Source organism: Lygodium microphyllum, chromosome 7 (assembly GCF_053477565.2).
Source record: "Lygodium microphyllum isolate KBCC chromosome 7, Lygodium_microphyllum_v1.1.10, whole genome shotgun sequence".
Classification (NCBI taxonomy): Eukaryota; Viridiplantae; Streptophyta; class Polypodiopsida; order Schizaeales; family Lygodiaceae; genus Lygodium; species Lygodium microphyllum.
The window spans coordinates 157251566-157267303 of NC_141141.1; positions in this window are offsets into that span (position 1 = coordinate 157251566).

The following is a 15738-nucleotide window of genomic DNA, read 5'->3' on the forward strand; positions in this document are numbered from 1 at the left end:
GACCCTATACCATCCTGTCAAACCAAGAAAGCTGCGTATTTCTTTGACAGTTGTTGGTATTGGCCATTCTAGAACATCTTTGACTTTGGCTAGATCCACTAAGATTCCTTCTGCTGATACAATGAATCCTAGATATTCAATCTGACGCTTGAAGAATGCACACTTCTTCATCTTAGCATAGAGCTTATGTGACCTCATTGTCTCAAGGACAATCCGAAGTTGGGTTTCATGATATTCTTCTTGTTTGGAATAGACTAGAGTGTCATCGAAGAAGATGAGCATGAAGCCATCAAGATATGGTCTAAAGATATCATGCATTAACCTGTTGAAGGTGGCAGGCGCATTCGTGAGCCCGAATGACATAACTAGGAACTCAAAGTGTCCATATCTTGTGTTGAAGGCCATCTTTGGGATATCTTCTTCCTTGATTCTTATCTGATAGTAACCAGACCTGAGATCAATCTTGGAAAAGATCTTCGCACCCTAAAGACGATCAAGAAGCTCATCTATTCTAGGAATAGGGTACTTGTTCTTGACAGTTGATTGATTCAACCCTCTGTAATCAATACATAGTCGAAGCGTTCCATCTTTCTTTTTCTGGAACAATACTGGAGCTCCCCATGGTGAACTGTTTGGATGGATGTAGCCCTGATCTAGCAATTGCTTGAGTTGTTCCTTCAGCTCAATTGCTTCCGGAATGCACATTCTATAAGGTCTCTTTGCAATTGGCGCAGCTCCTGGCACTATCTTGATCTCATCATCCACTTCTCTTTGAGGCGGGAGTTCAGTCAACTCTTCAGGAAATACGTCCGCGTATTCCTTTAGCCATGAAGGTTCTTCACTAGACTCCTGTTTCTGATCTAACTTATTGACCTTAATTAAGTAAAAAGGTAGTCCCTTTGTGACTCCCTTTATAATCCGAGATGCTTTGGCCAATTGAATTTTTGGATTTCTAGCCTCACTTTGAGTTGTGACCAATTCCCCTTCAGAGTTTCGAAGGGAGACTTAGCCCTTTCCAAAATGAATGTGGGCATCATTAGGTTTAAGCCAATCCATACCGAGTAGACACTCATGGATACCTAGGTTCATGACTCTGAATTTGACTGAAGTCGTCTTTCCTCCCAGAAAGAATTCCACCTTAGCAGTTTGCCTGGTACAAGTGACCTCATGACCATTTGCTAATTCCACAAGTAGGGTAGGTGCTTCTACTGTGGCTACTACTAATCTTCTTGCACAAGCTGGTGAGATAAAGGAATGTGTATTGCCACAATCAATCAAGGTCTTGAAACCTTTACCTTCATAGTCCGACGGTGTCTGAATCATCGAGAACTGGCGATTCTTGTGAAGAGCGGCATGGACTGTCGCCCTTTCAAACTTTGCTTCCATGGTCGGATCTTCTTTTTTGCACATTTCCCTGTTGGCAACACAAGCGGTTCTTCCTCTGCCTCGGGTAGCGGCTCCCTGGCCACGGCCAGTTCCTTGAAAAGGTTCTTGGCAATGTCCTCCTCCAAGCTTGGGACATTGCCTCTTAAAATGACCGGGCTCGTTGCAGTGGAAACAATGGAAGTTCTGGCCATTGCTTTGGGTAGAGACAAAGTTATTGACATTATTAGTCCTTGCTTTCTTTCTTTGTCCCCGATTCTGACCTTGAACTCTCTTCATTTGAGGCCTAAATGCTCCTCTATTCAGGTCATTAAAAGACCAAGTTTTGTTACATCTTGGTCTAGCCTGCACCTCCTGAATTATAGGTGCAGCTCGAATGAGTGCATCCTGAAGATCTGATGGACGCATAGATTCGAGACGGGTATTCACTGGTGGGTTTAAACCAGCACAAAATTTTGAGACCTGCTATGACATGTCCATCTGTGGCGCATACTTAACAAGTGAGATAAATTTAGAGTAGTATGCATCAAGAGCGAATCCTAGCTATTTCAGCTCGTAGAACTCATTCATTTTCTGTGTGCGATACACAGATGGTAAGTATCTTCCCTGCACGGCTTTCTTCAGCTTCTCCCAGCAGGTAACAGATCCTTCCACGATCCCTTGATCTCGGCACCATTGTTTCCACCAAAGCCTGGCTTCGCCGGTGAGCTTTAGCTTGGTGAGCATAGCTTGGTTGGCGGGTGCCATAATGGCTGCTTCAAGGTAATCCTCCATAGACTCTATCCAAATTTCAGCATCCGCTTGGACAGACATGCCTTTCCCGTCAAATTCAGGGAGCTTAATTTGCTTGAGAATAAACTTCTTCTCCTGGATTACGGTAATACTTGAGGCGAACTGGGAATCTGTACTTGGGGTTATGCCTGGATAAAGGTTTCTTAATGTTATTACTCGTTAATCGTTATGATTTATATTTCATCTCCATTTCAGCATCAACCAAGCAATCTAACCACTTAACTTCTTATCAATTCTCATGAACAAAACATACATTGATAAAAAGAAGTCTTATTGTATTTATATGGACATAGCCCTTTCGGAACACAACATTTCTTGGGATGATAGGGAAACTGTTTACAATTAGTTTGGGGAGAATAATGTTGTATTACATTTATCTACAGGAATTGGATAATAGTATGGTTTCGGGTCATGGATCTTCAGGAATTGGTAAGTCATCGGAAGATTAGGGTATCCTTTCCTTTGGAACCCATTCTTCTCATAGCGCCCCAACACCTTGATCTTGTCGGCGGGGATTACACGGGCCACTTCCTCATATACATATGAGTTTAGCTCAACCCTCCGACCTCGAATATGTAAAGTTGAGTTTACGTGAGCCTCCACAAAAATGAACAGCTTCATGATCTTTAGGTCTTCCAACCACTTGATCCTCTTTAGGTTGGTTTGAAGGTATGCAAACCGGTGGGCAGCTATATAGTAGATTCCTGAGTCACCTGTCCACCTTCATTCCACGTACAAAGGCGATGGATTATAGATATGATCTAGGATGTTCATCATCTCAACCCTTTGTCGATAATTTGGGGAATGCATCCCGGTCATAAACATGACTCGGATTACTAAGAACATGTTCCATGCTTCATAATTATGCAAGACAGCATCGAAAGTAAGGAAATGTTCGGAACAACAATATTTGCTTTACTTCTTTCTATTAAGATTTCTTAAAAACAAATCCTTTGTTGGTTCGCTCTGATACCAACTGTAACGTGTCCACCTGTTCTCTTCAGGACACATCTTAGCAATCCATCGGAAAGGATGTCTAGAAAGCTCTGCCCAACACTCCCATAGAATGTCACGGGGTTTGTGATCTAGGAATTTCCGCGTCTGCCACGTAGCGGAAGTATTCTGGCTGTTCCCACTTAGGACCGGTGACTTGAATCAGGGTTTTTTCCAATGGTCATTTTCTAAATGGCAACTAGCGTCGAACCTTGAGCGAACTACTTTACGCAGAAATGCCAGGGTCGAAGCGAATTCACACTACACTTGGTTAAAGGAGAATGGGAAACGAGAGGGATACAAAGCTCAACCTCTCTGCCATAAGGCATAGTCCCATTTCGTTCCCCTAAAACAACGTAAATCAGGATTGTAATAACTTAGACTCTAGGTCAGCGCCCTTGCTATTCGTCTCCTTTGAAACGACCTTCTTGCTGTATTTATGATTGAGAAAAGTTCTCGGCCAACCGGGACTACCCATCCGTAGGACGGACCCATGGCCACATCCACCGCACTTTCCTCAGTTGTTTTAGTTGTCTAATTACCTACCACATTTAATTGGACATCCATCAAACAACTTCCTTAATTAGTCCGTTAGGCACTGGTTCCTTCACATAATCATAGTACTTGACATAAAAAAGAAGTGTCAAACAAGTTCCTTTGTAACAGGTTATCATATTTATCCTTGGAATACATTTACCCATCAAATGGCGTCTTCTAACCACATAATCATGATTAGATAGGAAATAGGGATAGGGTGTCTTCATATCCAATCCATTTCTGATTGCACTAGGCCGACATTGTCGGTCGTAGGGTTCTAATTCAAACCGAGTTTCATCCTTTTAGCGAGCGATCCTTAGGATAGAAACCCTAGATCGTTTGTCAAAAGTATGTCCTATTGTCCCTGCATTCCGTGAATGTGGGCAGGTCTTTACGGATACAAGAGTTTCAACTTGGCAATAAGTGTGACTAGGTCACGTCCTCAATATGCTAAACCCTAGTTAGCACTTTGGGATATGTTGCATTGATTTAACCATTCCTAAGCGAGTTCCTCGCGTTTTAGGTGTTTAGGTTAAACCAATTTACTTGTCTATTCTTGAAGATATTTACGATACCATTTTCGTAATCACATGATTCATTGCCTACGTATGAGTAGATTTACAAATTCTAACTTTTTTGGTTAAGATCAAAGCGTATGTTACGTTATGGCATAACTCCTATTGATCCTTCTATAACATGCAATCAAGATTCATGCTACTAAGCTTTAGGGTTTTATGTTTAAAACGAACCATGCAACCTTTTTCCTAGTTTCATTTCTGAATGAATTATTCGCATGCTGAATTTACACAACCTTTCGTAACTACTTACATAATTGATTGAGATTTATGTCAATTCCTAGAGATTAATCTACTTCATGCAGCCCTAGAATCATTTCCATGCCTTGCAAATTCCTACGGTCATTAGCAACTTTCTTTAATGAATCATTGCGAAGAAAAGATGTCTAATAATGCGACATGCGAATTTATACTTTCCATGCATAATCGAAGTGTTCAACAATAAATTCGACTTTGTAAAGATAATCATTAGTTTATCTAATTTCGTTACTTTGCAATGCCTATAAACAATTTGCTAAGAATGCATAGATGCCTTATGTCCTTCTTTCATTTGTTCCTTTGAAAAATACAAATGACCGATTCTTCGATTGTGAGTTATTTTCCATAAGATAGCCAATGTTTTTCATTCGTAAAAGTGCATCTTACTTTCTTGAATTAACCATGCATAATTACGATATTCCGACGTAAATCAAAAATAGGAAGAAAACCTGGACTTGTGGATTCGGTGAAATGTCCACATGGATGTTAGGAGATGATCCTCCTGCGGTTGCGCCTTGTGCCTTCTTAGGAGCCATCGAGAATTCGGCCTTCTTGCCTTGGCCGCAAACTTATGATCTTGGCCCATTTCCTTCACACGCGAAACTCCCTTTGAGAATCGGCTTTCTTGACCGATTGCACCGTCTTTCGGAATCGGGCTTTTGAAGGCCTTGAAATGGGAAAGGGTTTAAAAACCGGCTAACATGGCTTTGGGGGATTATAAGAAAAAGGGAACTTAGGAATTCCGGATATATAAGCTTTCACAAAAAAGGATACAATGGTTTTAAAAGGCTTGTGTGGGAAGGGTTTTTAAAAGGAAACCGGGGTTGTAAAAAGGCTTTGCGGAATTGCCAAGGAAAGGCCTTTTAAAACTCGGCTAGTGTGGCTTATGGGGGATGCAAGGGGGAAAAGTCTAATTCCCGGGGATATAAGAGACCGCTTGGGAAGGCAATAGAAAGAGAGTTTAAAAGGAACCCGAGGTTAAAATGTACTTTCATGGAATTTGCAATAGGAAAGGGGCTTAGGTGGAACCCACGGAAATGGGTGCTTAAATCCCCCGCGGGGGGGGGGGGGGGGGAGGGGGGGTTTATAAAAACCCACTTGAGAGGCAATAGAAAAGGGGTTTTAAGTAACCCGGGGGTTAAAAGTGGCCAAAAAGGGATTTGTATGGAACCCCATAGGAAGGGGGGGTTTTAAATGGACTGGGTGGAATGAAAAAGGGGTTAAAGGGGGTGTAAAGATCACTTGTGAAGGGGGCTTATGAAAGCCCCCTTAGAAGCTTTTCAAGAAGCTTCTTGAACCTTCTGTAGGCATGGAGAAGCCACGTGGAGGAAAGGAGATGATTTCTAATGGTGGCGTGTTGGCGGGCAGGGTCGAAATGATGGCCGTGGCGGAACTTCGGCGGCAACTCCTCCCTCACGGTGCGGCACACAATGACAGCTTACGACCCTTCTCAGTCTCTCTCTTCCTTGTCCTGGCAGCGTCCCGTCCTTTCTTCCTTACCCCCCCCCCCCCCCATAGGGGGTTTTTATAGGGTAGGGAGAGGGACCTCCCTTCCCCCACGCGGGTTAGTGCATGGCTATATCCCCCCCCCCCCCCAACGACCTCCAGCACTGTGCTTAGTCATTTGTGCTTACTCCCTCTCCTCCAACACAGCCTTCGGCTGGGAGAAGGAAGGTTAAAATTAAAAAAAATTGCCATATATCCATCAATTATCCCCTTGACCTCCTCCCAAGAGGAGGTTCACCTGAAAATATGCGGTTTCATTAAACCTTAGTCTCGATTCTGCCAATGGAGATCATGATACATCATGTTAAAGTTCTCACTGTCTGTGACCACAATGCCAGCATTGCCATTTGCCCGAGACTTCACACGGCCTCGTAATATTTTCAGCAGAAATATTACAGAAAGGGGATTGATTAGCCTATAATGTCAACCTTTGAGAAAGGAGAGCCATCAACATTGAAGAGTGCTTATTATCAGCCACCAATGTCATCAAAGCATCATACCCATCCTTAGTTCAATTCAAGATGTGAGGTTGCTTATGAAGAAGATGAGTAGTTAAGAGAAGAAGAGAATGAGGAGTCTCATGGATGTGTCCCCTTCTACAAATCTTTTCCATCTCAATCTATCATTAAGAAAAAAGAATTGGACTTTCATGATAAGAGTGGAAGATTTGATGAGAGAAGGTCATTTCATGATATCACCAACAAAGACAAGTCATTTCATGGTCAGCCCACAAATGAACATCATTATTCTTTTGGATTAGGACAATTGAATCATGGTGGTAATACTTCTAGACCAAACTCTTTTGGAAGAGATTCAATGAATAGAGATTCTTGGAGACAATCATATCTTGGGTAGCACTCCAACAATTTCCAGCCAACCTATAATGAAAGAGAGTATAAAGAAAAGATTACCATTTCCAACTTCAAGGGAGATAATGCATCTCCAATGGAGTGGGAAGAATGGATAAACAAATTAGAGATGTGCATCACACTTTTCCCTTGCCATGATGAAGCCAAGCTCTATGTTGCGGCACTCCATCTTGAAGGCTACGCGCATACATGTTGGAGTTATATGCGAAGAGTTGGTCACAATTTTGCTTCTTGGGAGGATTTTAAGAAGGCAATGTTGGAAGTATTTGTCTCTCCAATGGAGAAAGAAATATTGCAAAGAAGATGCTATGGTCTTCAACAAAGGGGTATATCCGTTCATGATTACTCTAATATATTCCTTAATATTTCTATGTGCATTGAAGGAATTGATGATTTGGCCAAGTTAATCAAATACATCTTTGGTTTAGATTCAACCTTCTCTTTGGAAGTAGGTGCAATGCAACCCAAGACAAATCATGAAGCCATTTTATATGCTGAAAGGCATGGGCAAAAATATAGAAGAGACTCAATAGGGGTTCAGCCAAAAAGTGCAGGGTATTCATTACCTAATTAGCCTTCAAGGGTTGGAGTACATTTCAACCAGCAAAGGGATGTTTATAGGCAAGAAGGCAAAGGAGATAGTACCTACAGTAGTAATTACAACAAGTTGCCTACATATCCAACGGTCTATGGATATAAACCAAGTGGAGAAAATGGTTATAGACCAATGGCTGAAGCAAAACAAAGCTTTGCAAGGGCTGAAAATGCACAAAAGGGATCTCAAAACAACACTTATAGCAAGGTCCTTTCAAATGAACAAATAAGAGACATGAGGACCAAAGGGTTATGTTTCAAGTGTGGAGAAAAGTAGACACAAGACCATAGATTGAAATGCAAATCCAAAAATAGCAAGCTTAACTTTGTCATCATCGATGACCCGGATGAGGATGAAAGTGAAGAGGGGAATGTATTTCATGTGGAAGCAAACCCTATGGTTGAAGAAATGCATGACAAGGATGAAGGAATTAATGATGAATTTTATGATATTGAGGATAGTTTTCCTTTTGATCCGGGTGGTTCTTTATGTGCAATTTCTCATGATGCATGGACCGGTTGTAAAGGAGAAAACACCCTTAGACTTGAGGGGCTGATCAATGGTATAAGGGTTCACCTTTTGATTGATACATGCATCACCCATAACTTCATTGATACCAAATTTTTGCATGGGTTGAGATTGCTTCCTCAACAAATGCAAGTGCCGTTGAAGATTCAAGTGGCTAATGGAGCTTATGAATTAAGTAATGAAGTATGCCTACATACTCCTATTACTCTATCTCCTTCATGTATTATGGAAGTAGACTTGATCACTTTGGAAATGGGTCACATAGATATTGTCATTGTCTATGATTGGTTGAAAACCATTGGAAAATTTTCTTTGGACTTGCAAAACATGTTGATGGAATTCCAATGGAATGGACAGCCTATAATATTGAAGGGCATTGGTCAAAAGCAAATGGAACTCATCTCTATGAAGAATATATGTAAATAAATCAATGCACGGTCATGCATATTCACTCTTTTTCTTGCGAAAGTGGATGAAGATCAGTCACCAAATAAGCCATCATCTTCTTCAAAGCAAAAGGATCTAAGAATGGAAGAGCTATTGGAGGAATACAAAGATTTATTTCAGCAACCATCATCTTTGCCTCCAAAGAGAGAGGTAGACCACCCTATTGACTTGCTGCCCAACACAAAACCCATCAACAAACCTTCCTATCACTTGTAAAGTTTGAAAGGGAAGAGGTGGAAGACAAGTTAAAGAGTTGCTGCAAATGGGTTTAATTCAGCAAATTCAATCTCTGTTTGCCTCTCTTGTGCTCTTGGTTAAGAAGAAAGATGGATCTTTTTGCGTGTGCATTGATTATAGGGAGCTTAACAAGTCCACGGTGAAGAATAGATACTCGATTCCTTGCATTGATGACCTCTTGGATGAGCTCAAAGATACAAAGGTCTTCACCAAGATTGATCTTCGTTCAGGCTACCATCAAATTCGAATGAAGGAAGGGGATGAGTATAAAATAGCCTTTAGGACTGAAAGAGGGTTATATCACTTCTTGGTCATGCCATTTGGTCTTTCAAATACACCCGCTACTTTCAAACACTCATGAATAAGATATTGTAGCCTTTCTTGTTCAAAACAATCCTTATATTCTTTGATGATATCCTCATTTATAGCAAATCCAAGGATGAGCATTTAATGCATGCGCAAGAGATTTTTGACACATTAAGAAGACACATACTCTTTGCCAAAATGTCAAAGTGTTGTTTCATGAAAGATGAAGTGGCATACTTGGGTCACATTATGGGAGAGCAAGGAATATGTGGATCCTAACAAGGTGAAATGTGTCAAAGAGTGGCCTACTCCTATGAATTCTACCTCCTTGAGAGGTTTTCTTGGATTATCTTCATTCTATAGGAGGTTTATAAAAAATTATGCTCATGTGGTGACTCCTTTGACCGATAGGTTGCAGAAAGAAGCTTTCATTTGGGACTCCATAGCCGAAAAGAGCTTCAATGAGCTGAAATCTCTATTAGTTTTGGCACCTATTCTTGTATGCCCGGATTTCTCTAAGGAATTCATTATATGTGCGGATGCTAGTGGAAGAGAAGTTGGGGCTGTTTTGTATCAATACCATGGAGTTATAGCCTATGAAAGTCGTAAGCTTGATGACAAGGAGCATCAACTACATGTCTATGAATAAGAGATGTTGGCAATTTCGCATACTATCAAAAAGTGGCATCACTATATATGGCAGCCATTTCAAGGTGAAGAGTGATCATCATGTGCTGATATACTTCCTTTCCCAACCAAAATTTTCCCCTAAAAAAAGGAGGTGGCTAGCTACTCTTCAAAGCTATGATTTTGAAATATCCTACATGGCTGGAAAAGATAATGTTGTGGCGGATGCTTTATCATGTATGTGGGCAAATTCTTTATCTTCAATTTCAATTGTACATAGGGATTGGATTCATGACATCCAAGAAGAATATTTGCTTGATGAGCAAGCATCAAAGATGATGAAGGAATTTCAGCAAGGAAAAGGAGAAGATTATCTCAATTTCAATTGGCATAACTGTCTTTTATGGTATCATGGTAGAGTCTACTTGACACCACAATCCTCTTTCAAAGACAATATTTTGCATAAGATGCATTCTTCACCTTTAGCGGGTCATCGTGGGCTATTCAAAACATTTGACATCCATAAGATCTTCTATTGGAAGGGAATTCAGTGGGATTTCAAGGACTATGTGATGCAATGTCTTCCGTGTCAACAAAATAAAGACTCATCTCTTCTACCTAGCGGCTTACTTCAGCCATTCCCTATTCCTCAAGGCAAGTGGACTGATATATCTATGGATTTTATTGTGGGATTGCCTACAACTAAGCATGGGTGGAATAACATTTATGTGGTAGTTGATCGGTTGACTAGATCAGCCCATTTAATCCCTATTAACGCCCAATTTACAACAAAGCAAGTGTCTCAACAATTCATGGAATATATTTTCAAGCTTCATGGTTGTCTGATCGCAACACTAAGTTTATGGTCAGCTTTTGGAGGAGTTTATTCTCTTCAATGGGAACTCTTTTGACTCTTAGTACCGCATATCACCCACAAACGGATGGGCAAATCGAAAGAGTTAACAAATGGCTAGAAGTTTATTTGAGGCAGTTTTTCCATGAGACACAAAATGCATGGGACCAATGGCTCAATCATGCGGAATTTTGTTACAAAAATATTTACCATATGAGCATTGGAATGTCTCCTTTTGAAGCTTTATATGGCTATAAAGTACAAGTACCCTCCACATTGTTTCATGAAGATGTAAATCCACAAGCCCATGAGGAGTTTGACAAGATGGAGGCCCTTATGAAGTAATGCAAGGATAACATTTTCAAAGCTCAAGAGATAATGAAGACCTATGCAGATGAGAAAAGAAGACATGTGGAGTTTGAGGAAGATGAATGGGTATTTTTGAAGGTTCCCAAGTCACGTTATGCTTCTCTTAAAGGAGGATGCAACAAACCTACTCATAGGTTTTATGGTCCTTATCGTATTGTCAAGGGAGTTGGGGATCTTGTTTATCAACTAGATTTACCTTCAAACACAAGAATCCATAATGTCTTTCATGTGTCTCAGCTTAAAAAGTATGTGGGTCCTCAAATTCAAGTTCTTGACAAACTACCTCCCTTGGACAATGATGGTTTGATCATACATGAGCCCGAGCAGATTATTAGCAAGTGGGAGAAGGTCCTGAGGAATCGTATTCTTGTGGAATACCTATTCAAATGGAAGGGTTTGCATATTTAAGAGTCTTCATGGCAACAAGCATCATATTTGGAACAATTTCCATGGCTTAAGCAAGAGGACAGTTCATAAACAGGGCAGTAATCAGCTTGATGTATTAAATTTCTGTGTGAAAGTAAATTGTTTCATCTGCATCAAAATTGAAATTTGAAGGCATGCTTGGATACTACATGTTGTCCTCTACATTTTTATATCTCGCATGTGGAAATGGGCCACTTCTAGCTCAAGATATGGCCAATTTTATACTACATCTTGTTTTGGACAGTTTATAGCAGTCTGTTCCATTTATATGATCCTTCTTCATCAACTTCTTTGATCTTCATCAACATGGAGCTTCATTATAGCATGATTCCAAATGCTTGAAGCGATCTTTGTAATCATCTTTATAATTTGTTTCCAATTCATCTTTGAGGGCAACAAAGCTCTTTTAGGCCAGGATGGCTTGTAATAAAACATAAGTCACCTTAGTCTAGATTAGGCTAGGGGTCTAAGTATAAAAGGGGGAGATGTAACTTGTGAGGGATCCTTTTTCCATTTTAAAGCAATACATGCTTTGAGGTTCCTTCCTCCCACCAAGTAAGAGGGTGCATGCTCTTAGCCACCAAGATATGGGGTGCATACCATGTCCCACCTTGACATGAGGTGAGCATTCATGTTGCAGCTTACATTTATGATTCTGAGCTTTCCATGGCAATACTATTTCATGCTTAGCTATCTTGGCTATGGCTTCCTTACAAACATGGTGTATTTCTTGCATTTCTTTGCAAGTATGGTGTATTTCATAAATTTCCAGTTATTTATCTTGCTGTGAGAAATAGTTTATTACACTTTGACTGGACTTCATGCTCCTCGTGATAATGTGGCCTATTAGAGGAGTTCTTAGTGGAACACGACTTACCAATCAACTCTATGCTATGGGATGAATCAGAGGAGAGTACAATAACACTCATTTCTATGATTTACCAGCAAAAAACAGTAAGAAGCATCAATTGAATGCATCAGTAGTGCTAAGAAGCACTCTTACCAACTCCCATTCTTATACTCATAATGTAGATTGATCTTTATGAGCTTCATATTGCCCATGGAATGAGAAGAAACTTTGCATTTAAGCTCCATACTTACCAATCAACTCTATGCTATGGGATGAATTAGAGGAGAGTACAATAACACTCATTTCTATGATTTACCAGCAACAACAAACAGTAAGAAGCATCAATTGAATGCATCAGTAGTGCTAAGAAGCACTCTTACCAACTCCCATTCTTATACTCATAATGTAGATTGATCTTTATGAGCTTAATATTGCCCATGGAATGAGAAGAAACTTTGCATTTAAGCTCCATAAGGCAGTAACAAATCTTGACAAGGGTTTTTTAGTGATTAAAATCACTGTTGATAATGCCCATATTGGAAAAAAATGAGAATGAGTGAGCTTGAAGTTTCCTAGCTATGACTGCAAGGAAACCCACAGTTAGGGTGTAATAGAGATCTCTTCCTATGGACAGAGATTTGAGGAGCCCTCTTGTGGGAGGATAGCCCACTAGGGGGGCTATCAAAGCCCTAAGGTAGCCAATTGTACGAATCCGCATGCTAGATTGCGCCAGCCTGCATTTTTTCACAATGGCGTCCTGCTCCGTGGCCAATGTTGGGATTTGTGGTGCTAGCAAGGAGCGCCTGATGCTAAGGAAGGTTTGTCTTGAAGAAATGGGAGGCCAATATTCCCTCTTTTGCTCACACAAGCTCCTCCAATGGAGATAGGTGCTGGCTAGCTATGGATGTTGAAAGACCAATATGAGAAAATGAAGCTTTTCTTATGCACTTAGGTTGAGCTGAGGTTTAGGGAACCTAAAGGGATCGGAGATGGCTCTGATACCATGTAGAAAATCAAAGTTTGAAGCATGAGAGGGTGTGCATAAGAGGGAGAGAGAGAGCTCAAGTATAAGAATAAGTCTTCTTAGTAAGTTGTTCAAAGGTACAACTAGTACACTCTCCTCTACAGTAAGAGTGACCTTTAGGTAGTTTATATAGCCTCTGGAGAAGTTAGGGTTAGGGTTTCCCCTTGCTCCCCTGTCCTCCAATTCATTTACACCTAGCTACCCTTATCCTCTCCAGTATAAGGAGAGTTCACATGCTTACTTCTCAACAAATTAAAATTATAGGGGGGAGGGGTTTCCTATGCGGAGCTGAATGTTACATCCTCTCCCCCTTAGAGAACTCAAGATGTCCTCATCTCAAAAGGGCTAGGGAAGACAAACATTAAAGAGACTTAAGGCCTGTGGGTTAAGATGCACCATGCATCCGCTATGCTACTCGTAATGACTCAAGTAGTGCAACTCATATTATTGCAATTAATTGTAGGTACAAGAGTAGGATTTATTCCAATACAAGCTATATTACATGTCGATAAAATTTCTAGGATTTCTAGCCATCCTAAAGATGTATAGTAGGTTCTAGGTCTTCATCTTCATCTGATTCCTCTATATATCCATAGACTGTGCCTATGTAGCTTCATTTCCTTGGAGGCTCAATATCTTCTGGACTTAAGTCAGGGAAATCAGCTTGGACGTGTCCTAGCTCATTGTAGTGGAAACATCGACGGTTGGGACATCTCCTACAGATGTGCCCTATCTCTTCGCACGTGTGGCATCTCTTGACCTGATCTCGGGAATCCTTTTTGTCATAGTTGGCCGGTTGAAGTTCTTGGATGATTGGATTTGCTCGAAGTAATGCATCTTGCAAGTCCGTTGGATGCATTGCTTTAAAAAAGTGGTTCAGAGGAGTGTTCAAGCCATGGTAAAACTTGGATACTTGCTGTGCAATATTCATAGATGGAGCGTATTTTAGTAGGATCAAAAACTTTGAATAGTATGCTTCCAAGGTTAATTCCAGCTGCTTGACCTTGAAGAATTCATTCATCCTTAAGGTTTGGTAGATTGGCGGAAGGTATCGTCCACGTACATCATCTTTCAATTGAACCCAAGTGACAGCGGCCTCTGAAATACCTTGATCTTTATACGATTGCTTTCACCATATCCGAGCCTAGCTAACTAAGTTAAGTTTGCCTATCATGGCTTGATTGAGAAAGTGATTTTCTGAAGCAAAGAAATAATCATCCATCAACTCAATCCATATCTCTGCCTCTCTTACAACATCTATCCCTTCTCCATCAAACTCGGGTGCCTTAATTTGCTTGAGAAAGGATTTCTTCTCTTGCATATCAGCATTCGTGGGTGCAGAAGGTGCCTGACAATCAAACCGTACTATTTAGGTTGTTCTGTTTAAAATATGCCTACGAACCATACATAAATCAATCCCATATCATTATGAAGTTTGGCTCTGATACTAACTGTAACATGCCACTTGTCCAAGCATGTTTTTAGCAGTCCATCGAGAGACAAATCTAAGCAACACCGCCTGGCACTCCCATGGAATGTTACGGGGTTTGTCACCTAGGGTTTTTTGAGTCCGCCTCGTAACGGAACGTTCGCAGATGAACCCACTAGGATTGACCTGAAATCCAGGTTCCTAGTGGTCAAGGTCTCCTAACAGCATTCTAGTGTCGTCCTAGTCATCCTACTTTAGACAAAGATACCTAAGCTGAAGCAGACCCATGCCGCACTTGGTTCAAGGAGAATGGGAAATGAGAGGGATATGCCACTCAACCTCTCTGCCCATAGGGCATAGTCCCATTCTAGTATCCTAAAACGGCATGAATCGGATTCTAACTTAACAATACCTAAAGTCGAACGATGGTAAAACCTTGTGAGAAGCCTCCTAGTTCTTTGGGATCAGCCTACCGTAGGACAGACTTGTCAGGGGTTCCATCCACCCACTTCATTCAATAAGTGTTATTTAGTTATCTAATTGGGTCCTACCATATTTATGTGTGACATTTGAAATCAACTTTCTTAATTAGGTCTTTTAGAGAACAGGTTCATTCGCATAATTTATAGCACTAATACAAAAGCAGAACAAACAATCCTTTTGACAAACAAGTTCCTTAACTTATCTTCAAATTAATCTTTGTCTCTTGCCCATACAGGAGAAATTATGTATCCCTTCTATCCAATAGAAGTACTCGGTCCAAATCACATGGCACCATAATTTCCATCCATTAACTAGAATAGATCTTCCAATGCCACAGACGTTGGGCTCACGGCAGTCTACAACTCTGTAACATGCCTGCCATTGGTTGTACAAGCACGTTTTAGCGGTCCATCAAGAAACAAATCTAAGCATTATCGCTCGGCACTCCCATGGAATGTTCTGGGGTTTGTCACCTAGGGTTTCTCGATTTTGCATCGTAACGGAACGTTCATGGCCAAACCCACTAGGATTGACCTAAAATTTGGGTTCCTAGGGCCAATGTCTCCTAAGAACATTCTAGCGTCAAGTTTTGGACATCCTACTTTACGCAGAGATACCCAATCCAAAGCAAATCTATACCACACTTGGTTC